This window comes from Hydra vulgaris, chromosome 06, assembly GCF_038396675.1.
Source record: "Hydra vulgaris chromosome 06, alternate assembly HydraT2T_AEP".
In the NCBI taxonomy this organism is placed as follows: domain Eukaryota; kingdom Metazoa; phylum Cnidaria; class Hydrozoa; order Anthoathecata; family Hydridae; genus Hydra; species Hydra vulgaris.
The window spans coordinates 450,898-460,000 of NC_088925.1; the positions used below are offsets into that span (position 1 = coordinate 450,898).

Sequence of the window (9,103 nt, forward strand, 5' to 3'; positions counted from 1 at the left end):
TGAAAACTTAGAGGCAGAGTAGTAGATTTTAGACTGAATCTAATTGTTTTCTGAGAAACGTGTTGGGTATAGATTGTGCCAGTGGCGCAGTGGTAGCGCACTTGCCTCGGAAACGTAAGACCCGTGGTTTAAGCCCCACCTCTGGGCAAGTTTTGTGGCATCGGTTGGGAAAGAGGCGTGAACTTCCTATTAAATGCTCTTCCGCAGCGCTCTGTGATCAGAACGTAAGGACTTCTTGGGGCATCTAAAAAATTTATGAAAAAAAAATAAATAAATAAATGATTTATTTTTCCAAAAAAATGAGTTAAATATGATGAATGCCGTTTTTTATCAACTTTGAACATAAGAATATGATAAAGGTTAAGCTAAAATACAATGAGAATATGAAATTTAATAAATAGCAATTTAGTGTGTGAGAAGCGATCTGCATTTCGAATTGTTCTTAAAGCATTTAGTTACGGTTGTGCTACAACAGGCAATGTTTACTTAATTTATGTAGCAAAAAATATTAGAAAAAAATATATATTTCAATTAGGTTTGGTTAAACAAACGCTTAACTTTGTATAGCAGTTCAATATTTTTTGAAATATTACTTTGGAATAATATATAGATGCTCCCCAGCTAACACATGCTTAATTGGCCCAACGTTGGGTTAACGTTGGATTGGATGACTAACGTTGGCCCAACGTAGTGCCAACGCAATGTATCTCGACGTAGATTTTCATCACATTGGCTCTACGTTGGGCCAACTTACTTTGAAAAACCTACGCTTGCGGCTTATCGAGCTATTCACGCAAAGCATTTATATATAGCATTACAATCTCCATTTTAAAATAGTTTGCTTTTTATAATGGCATCGTTGTAAATTAATAGAAAAAGCAAAGTAATTTTTGAGTGTTCTGCAAAGATATTAGAGCGTTGCGTGCAAGGAATTGTGCAGCTACACTTACAAAGGATTCAATACAATATCTATAATATTATTAGTTTCGTCATAAATCTTAAATCTTAAACCAAGATTTCTGTTGTTTTTATCAAAAAATTTATTGTTAATTTTAGATAATATTATGATCTATTTAGACTAAGTTTTAGTATATTATATTTATATATATATATATATGTATATATATATATATATATATACACATAGGTATATATGTATATTATATAGTATATATTATTATGTAGGTATATTGTACACTATAATATATATGTATATATATATATATATATATATATATATATATTTATATATATATATAGATATAGATACAGATATATATATATATATATATATATATATATATATATATATATATATATATAATATATATATATATATATATATATATATATATAAATATATATATATTTATATAGTATATATTACTGTTACCCGCAGTATCAGGAATTTGCTAAATGCTAATATTTATATTTATTATTTGCTATTTATATTTTTTATATAATATTATTTGCCAAATAATATTATATATATATAGCAAATAATATTATAACTATTATTAGCTAAATTAGCATTTAGCTAATTCCTGATACTGCGGGTAAAAGTAATATATACTATATAGCTCTAGTTTATGTATTGAGCACTCTTTAAAATATACATAATTATACATGATAATATAAAGATACTATCTTTAATATTTACATATATTGACTTGCGTATATATATATATGTATATATATATATATATATATATATATATATATATATATATATATATATATCGTCGCTGCAAAACAAGACTCATTCAAAGTTTTTAACGTTTGTTATATTTACTTTTAGTTAGTAATTTGAGTGAACAACAGAATAGCAATTTGCCTATGCGAAGAATGTCACCTGGTTTATCAACATTAATATGTCTCGACGTAAATAATGTATTTTTTGCTTTTAAATTTTAAATATTACATATTTTTTAGTAGTCATTATTACACTGTAGAGTATAAAAAAAGCCTCCAAAAAAAACTAGATCCAGGCCTATAAAAGTATTAATCCACCGCTGCGCTCCTCAGATGTTGCTGTGGTATTAACTGACAATATATTTTTGCCATTGCATACCATCTTTATAACATCTTTTGCAGGTTCTACTTGAAAGAGCTTCAGTGTACTTTTAATAAAATATTTTATCTGATCTTATGGGTTTATTTTTAAACTTTTCAGATTATTTATCTTGTTTTGATTGATGGACGAGTTGTTGAAGAAACAGTGAGCAACATTTTCTGTTAATTGATGGCTACAGAAGTGGATCAACAAAGTAAACAGTGAAGGTCGAGGAGGAAAAAGCAAGGGATGAAAAACATGAATCTATTGTTTATGGTTAGTGATCAATAAATATTAAACATGATAATAGTTATGTTGTATAGGGCCATTCAGTTATAACATAAAACAATTTACTTATACACATGTAAGTTTTAACTTATACTTAAGTTATAACTGAATGTAACCCTATTTAAGGTTTTAACTTTTAGGAAACCCAAGATGGCTTTACGAAAAATAGATAAAATTTGGTTTAAATGTAAATAGAATGTAATTGGTTTCATTTGTTGTCTTTTTAATGATTGCCCAACAAATTACTTTTAAACTGTAGTTAATCTATTTTTAAGGGCTACTAAAGTTTTTGAAATGTTTTAACACAAAGTTATTTAATAATATTTAAATGTTTTTTTTTTACGACAAGGTGCAAAAGATGTTTCAAAAGCGGAAGTAAACGATCAAATGAAGTCGTGGGTTCGTAAATTGTACGACCGAAAAAAGTCAGATGGTGCGAGGATTGATTATGCATGCCACTCGGAACTTTGGGACAAAGGCAGTGATGCAAATGGCGAAGATAATGTCTAGATTATTGTATAACAGTTTTAATATTATCTGATATACATTTCATTTTATTGAATATGTTTTGTTTTTCACCTTGAAAATAAATTTAGCTTGAATGAAATAACAAATACATTTCAGTTTGCATTTGATTAAAACAATTTAAATAGCTTTAATCATACGTCGATTGCAATTACAATCTTTTTAATACATTAAAAATAAACAAATTTAAGAAATTTTATGTTAACAATGACCTAACTAACTGCGTGCTAGTTACAAGTAGCGTTTATAATTCACTGAACCTAATAAAAAATATCGTCGGATAAATGCTGGCTAAACTGCATTGGGCCAATGTAATCGGGCCAATGTATGCCCGGCGGCCATCAAGGAATCGGCCCAACGCTGGATGCCAACGTTACAAGAAGCATTGGGCCAACGTTGGCCCAACTCTGGTGTGTTAGCTGGGTCCCTCCGACAGATTTTCATTTAAAACAACACCTAAAAACAACAATGAACTTCCTCTTATGATACAAGAGTTTTTAACAATATATATATATATATATATATATATATATATATATATATATATATATATATATATATATATATATATATATATATATATATATATGTATATATATATATATATATATATATATATATATATATATATATATATATATATATATATATATATATATAATATTATATTATATAAATCGATAAATTATTCGCTATAAACAATTCATTTAGTTTTGCAAGCTCTTTTTAGAGCTTGCAAAAAATAAGGAGAGGCCCAGGGATATAGGGTATAAAAGCAGCATAAAAATTTATTATTTGATGATTTAGGGTTTAACGTTTGGTGTGTCTCAGGTACTTTCTAAAATTTTTTGTTGACTATTTTATTTACTGGTAGCTGTAATTGGTTGTAATCAAGAAATGTTAAAACAAAGGTCAATTGTTTTAACTTTTTTTACGCCTTTAGTTTGTCTACAAAAGGGTATTTTTCGACTCCATTGGTAATAACATCAATACAGCGAACGGAATTTCCGCGGAAAATATTTTGAAATGGCTGATTAAGTTTTATATTGCCATTACATTTATCATTAAGTTTCTTTTTTTCTAAGTTTAACTTGTTAAATTTTGCTTGTTCTGATGGGGTACAATTTTAATGAAGATTTCTGTTTATTTTTAAGTAGGTTTTTTGCGGAAGAAATTACTTAATTAACAGCTTCTCCAGTGTCAAACTATTAGGGGAGGTGGGAATTTATTTTTTGTTAAATATTCAGTTGTTTGGTTTGTGTTAAGTAGACGGTGATTTGATTTTATATTCGCTGAAGAATAAATTGTTACAAGTTCATCTCTGAATATTTTTTTGTCATGATTAGAACGCTCTTGAGTGCCTTTTTGTGAGTTTTCTGCACCAAAAACAATTTTTTTGGTTATTTTGTTGGCTTGCATGCGCTGATTTATTTTAAATGTATTTATATGTATTTATATGTATTTAAATGTATTTAGGAGTATAGTTCGCAGTTAATCTAATTTTAGTTAAATCTTGATGTAAATGTAGATATCTAGAAAAAATGGCCTAATAAGTAATATCTAATCTGGAATAAATTTTGCTCATCGAAGACTTTCTATTTGCTCGCGCAAACTCGTGTTTTCACCTCAAAGAATTTGAATTTCGTTTGCTACGGTTGTTTTAAATGAAAGAAATTCATAGCGGAGTACTTCGTTTTTAAATAAAGCATAAGCCACCAAATTTTTTACACGATGCGACGCTGTTAAAATTGAAAAAGTTGATCCAATTTTTGCCTGCTAATGTTGGACAAGGAGGGCTATAACCTTTAATAACAGTTGATTATCTTTGGTCATGAGTTATTTATTATGTTAGTTAACTTATTGCACAGGAACTTATTAACGCAAATCAAACTGTTAGCTTTTACTGTTTTTTTTTGCATATACATAAATATTATATATGTATAATATAGATATACATACATACATACATACATACATACATACATACATACATACATACATACATACATATATATATATATATATATATATATATATATATATATATATATATATATATATATATATATATACATATATATATATATATATATATATATATATATATATATATATATATATATATATATATATACATACATACATAAGTTGAATGTTTTTTAAAAGATAATTCGTTAAAAGTGTGATGACTAGGAGGACAGTTTAATGCTCACTCTAAAGTATTTTTTTTTTCAACGTTTAAATTGTTTCAAGAAATAAATTTTTCTTCTGAATGAAAGGGATCAAAAATTACATAAATAAATCACACTACTCCTATGATAGAAAAAATTGAACCTAAAGAACTAATATTATTTCTAGTAAATAAGCTATCTGGAAAATCTGCATATCTTCTTGGCATTCCTGCTAATCCTAAGAAATATATTATAATTTTTGATTATCAAAAAATAGTTTATATTATTTAAAACACAAAAAATAAAAAAAGATGCATGTAGTTAAGATATAAGAATAAATGGAACTTAAATAAGTTTTACTTAAATTATTTGAAATTATGGCCCTAAGCTTTCTAGAATTTGATTATCTATAAATTTATAAGTAATTTTATATCCTAAAGGACTCATTTTTTTAGAAAAAATATGATTATTTAATATATCAAAGTATCAATTATTAATAAAAAATAGATATTTTTTATCATAATTGATAAAAACAATGTGTCAGGTTTTATTCAAATCGATAAAAACAATGTTTCAAGTTTTATTCAAATAAATATTATTAAAGCTATAATAACGCCTAATATACTTAAACAAATTATAAAAAATATAATATAATATAATAATAAACTCAGAAAAAAAGGTTGTAGCTTACTAATATTGTAAACTATGTTAGGAAAATTCTTTTATAATTATAAATTGGAATATATACCTGAGTGCTCAATAGATAAACTAGAGCTATATAGTATATATGTTACTGTTACCCGCAGTACCAGGAATTAGCTAAATGCTAATGTTTATAATATAATTTAATATTGCAACTCTGAGTTTCACGTGTTACCAAAATATCAGGCAAGTAGCAAAAGTTTAATTTTGCTACAATTTGTTTAGTGGACGTTTCGGTTTATATTTGTATTTTGGATCGTTACGGGACGGAAATTGATTAGTAGTTAGGTTAATAATATTATTAATTTGTTTTAGTTGGCTAATAGTTGTGAAATAGTTATATGTTTAATGTTGTTTAAAATACTTTTTATGTGATAATGTGTATTATTTATGTATTAAAAAATAAGAATTAAAATTGAAATAAAAATATATATACTATTATGAAATATAGTACAAAAGCTGTGTGTGTGTAATTTTTTAGTTAGTCTTGAGATATATGGAGTAGATTAATGTAGTTATTTTTCTTTGTCTGGTTTGTAGTGAGCTTTTTGATTTATTAATAAGAGTTTATTTTCGTGGCGGCACTTTGATATAATTTCGGTTCTTTTATTCAACAGTTCTTCAGGTTTTGGATATGATATAATAGTAAATTTCTTATACAAACATAGTGGGTATCTTTCGGAAATTTTTGAGTAAGAGGGTACAAACTTGAGAATAGACCATATTAGCATAGGGGTTTCATTAAAATTGTTTTTTAAATCCCAGACGTAGTTTGATAGGGCGGTAGACTTTTTTTATTTAATGTTATTGAATGATGATTTGTGGTTTCTATATCTGGTTTTCCACTCACCTTCTGTTAATCCGATATAAACTTTATTGGGTTGGTTTTTTGCTGCTATGATGCATTTATATATAATATTTGTGGATTTGCACTAACCATTCAGGGGGCATTCTGCTTTGTTTCGACAATTGCACTTTGGATCATTATTTTCGACTCTTGGGAAGATTTTTTTGTTGTGGTTTTTTATAATTTTTCTATATTTTTAGTGCAACTGTAGTTTATATTTACAGTATTTCTGTTTAAGATTTTGTGAAGCTTGTGTGTCTTAGGGAAGTTTTTTTAGTAAATACAAAGACATTATTTTAAGATTTGTAGATACACTTTTTATAAATGGGGGGTTGAACCATATGATATTGCGTTTACAATTTTTTTGTTTGATCTGATATTTAAGGGAGTAGTTTTTGTATCCCCTATTTTTTAGTGCTTGTTCATATTCATTTTTAGGTTGATTAAATATAACTTTGCTGGAGGAACTTTGTGATAGTCTGTTTGATATTGAAGTAGGTAAGTGTTTTATATTGTGTGGTAGGTGATTAGAAGATATGTGGATGAATTGAAGATTATCGTTGGGTTTTTTAGAAGGCTAATGGGTGTTTTGGGCTAAATTGAAAGTGACATCAAGGAAGTTAACTGATTTTAGATTTAATATTATATATATTTTTATTCTTATTTTTTAATACACAAATAATACACATTATCACATAAAAAATATTTTAAACAACATTAAACATATAACTATTTCACAACTACTAGCCAACTAAAAACAAATTAATAATATTATTAACCTAACTACTAATCAATTTCCGTCCCGTAACGATCTAAAATACAAATATAAACCGTAACGTCCACTAAACAAATCGTAGCAAAATTAAACTTTTACTACTTGCCTGATGATTAACTGATTTTAGATTTAATATTATATATATTTTTATTCTTATTTTTTAATACACAAATAATACACATTATCACATAAAAAATATTTTAAACAACATTAAACATATAACTATTTCACAACTACTAGCCAACTAAAAACAAATTAATAATATTATTAACCTAACTACTAATCAATTTCCGTCCCGGAACATACATATATACATATATATATTTATATATATGTATATATGTATGTATACATACATATATACATATATATATTTATATATATGTATATATGTATGTATATATATATATATACATACATATATACATATATATAAATATATATAATATAATGTTTTATACGCTATTGTCCTGTGCACCATAAGCAAAGATCTCCAAAATTTACTTTACTTCTGCTGAAGTCATGCTTTGAAACATGATATAATTTTAATCAGTAGCATTATTCTTAAAAAGTTTAGCCTAATAAAAGTTTATTCCATTAGCCATTTAGACCAATAAGATAAAGGTTATCACATGGTTATTAGAGACTGTAATTTTTTCAAAAAGCTTCGCTTTTGATCTTTATTTAAATTTAATCTGTATAAGAAGGCATTTGATCTTAATTTAAAATACACATAATGGACCTGCAATTGCCAGCTGTTTAGTGAAATATTGCACTTATTTACTTCTGTGGTAAATTGTAAATTACAATACTTCTCTTTGTTATTGTTGCAACGCAATAAAAACCTTAAAATACAATAATTGTATTAATAACGCAGTAAGAACTTTATGATACAAGAACTTTATAATACTTTATATACAAATCATTTTGATTTAAAAAAGCCAATATCAATGTCTAATCAAAGTCTCGTAAAAACCTTTGACTTGAAACGGCTTTAAAACCTGAGAGAGGGCGACATATTGATAACAGAAACGTGATACTTTTGTTTTTGATTTGATGCATTTAAAATTTCATTCACCGAGTGTCATAAATGAATATAAATATTTATGTATAATATATAAATAATGCATATAAATATTTATATATAATATATAAATAATGCATATAAATACTTATATATATATATATATAAATATATATATATATATAAATGTATATAAATAATATATATATATATATATATATATATATATATATATATATATATATATATATATATATATATATATATATATATATATATAAATGTATATATATATTTATAATATCAATTCAACTTTTTCAAAAACAATATTTATCATATTTGATTAATAACAAAAAAATGATTTAGAAGCCCAACAACAAAAATATATTTTTTTCTGACCAAATTGAAATTCGTATGTAAATCTTGTCTCCGAGGAATTCCTAGGGTTGACAATACGCCTTTTAAAATTATACGCCTTTTCAATTACATTAAATACAATAGATAGAACTAAAATTGGTTGATTTTTTTTAAGTTCAAAAGAATGGGGTACGAATATTGTTTAAAACTTTTTCTTTAGACCTTAGTAAGATAATTTTGTGACTTAAAATTTTCTATAGAAAACTAATTGAAAAAAGGCTATTTGCTCAAAAGTTGAGGCAATAAAAACGAGTTAAAAATAATATTGCAGTTAAGTTTTAATAAGAAGTAATATAACAAA

General features: G+C 25.5%; 1 protein-coding gene and 1 long non-coding RNA gene across 2 annotated transcripts in view; one reads left to right on the top strand and one right to left on the bottom strand.

Moving 5' to 3' along the window:
• Positions 1 to 1,751: 1,751 nt before the first annotated feature.
• Positions 1,752 to 2,893, top strand: LOC136080912 (uncharacterized). Its single transcript, XR_010638722.1, has 3 exons — positions 1,752 to 1,881; positions 2,174 to 2,329; positions 2,691 to 2,893. It is a non-coding gene; the product is annotated as an uncharacterized LOC136080912 (long non-coding RNA).
• A 6,169-nt stretch (positions 2,894 to 9,062) lies between these two features.
• The window catches only part of LOC136080913 (uncharacterized), a 1,445-nt gene continuing 1,404 nt past the window's right edge, over positions 9,063 to 9,103 (bottom strand). Inside the window, exon 3 of the mRNA XM_065798296.1 lies at positions 9,063 to 9,103. This exon is cut by the window's right edge and continues 402 nt beyond it. The gene's annotated coding sequence lies outside the window, so the exon portion shown is untranslated.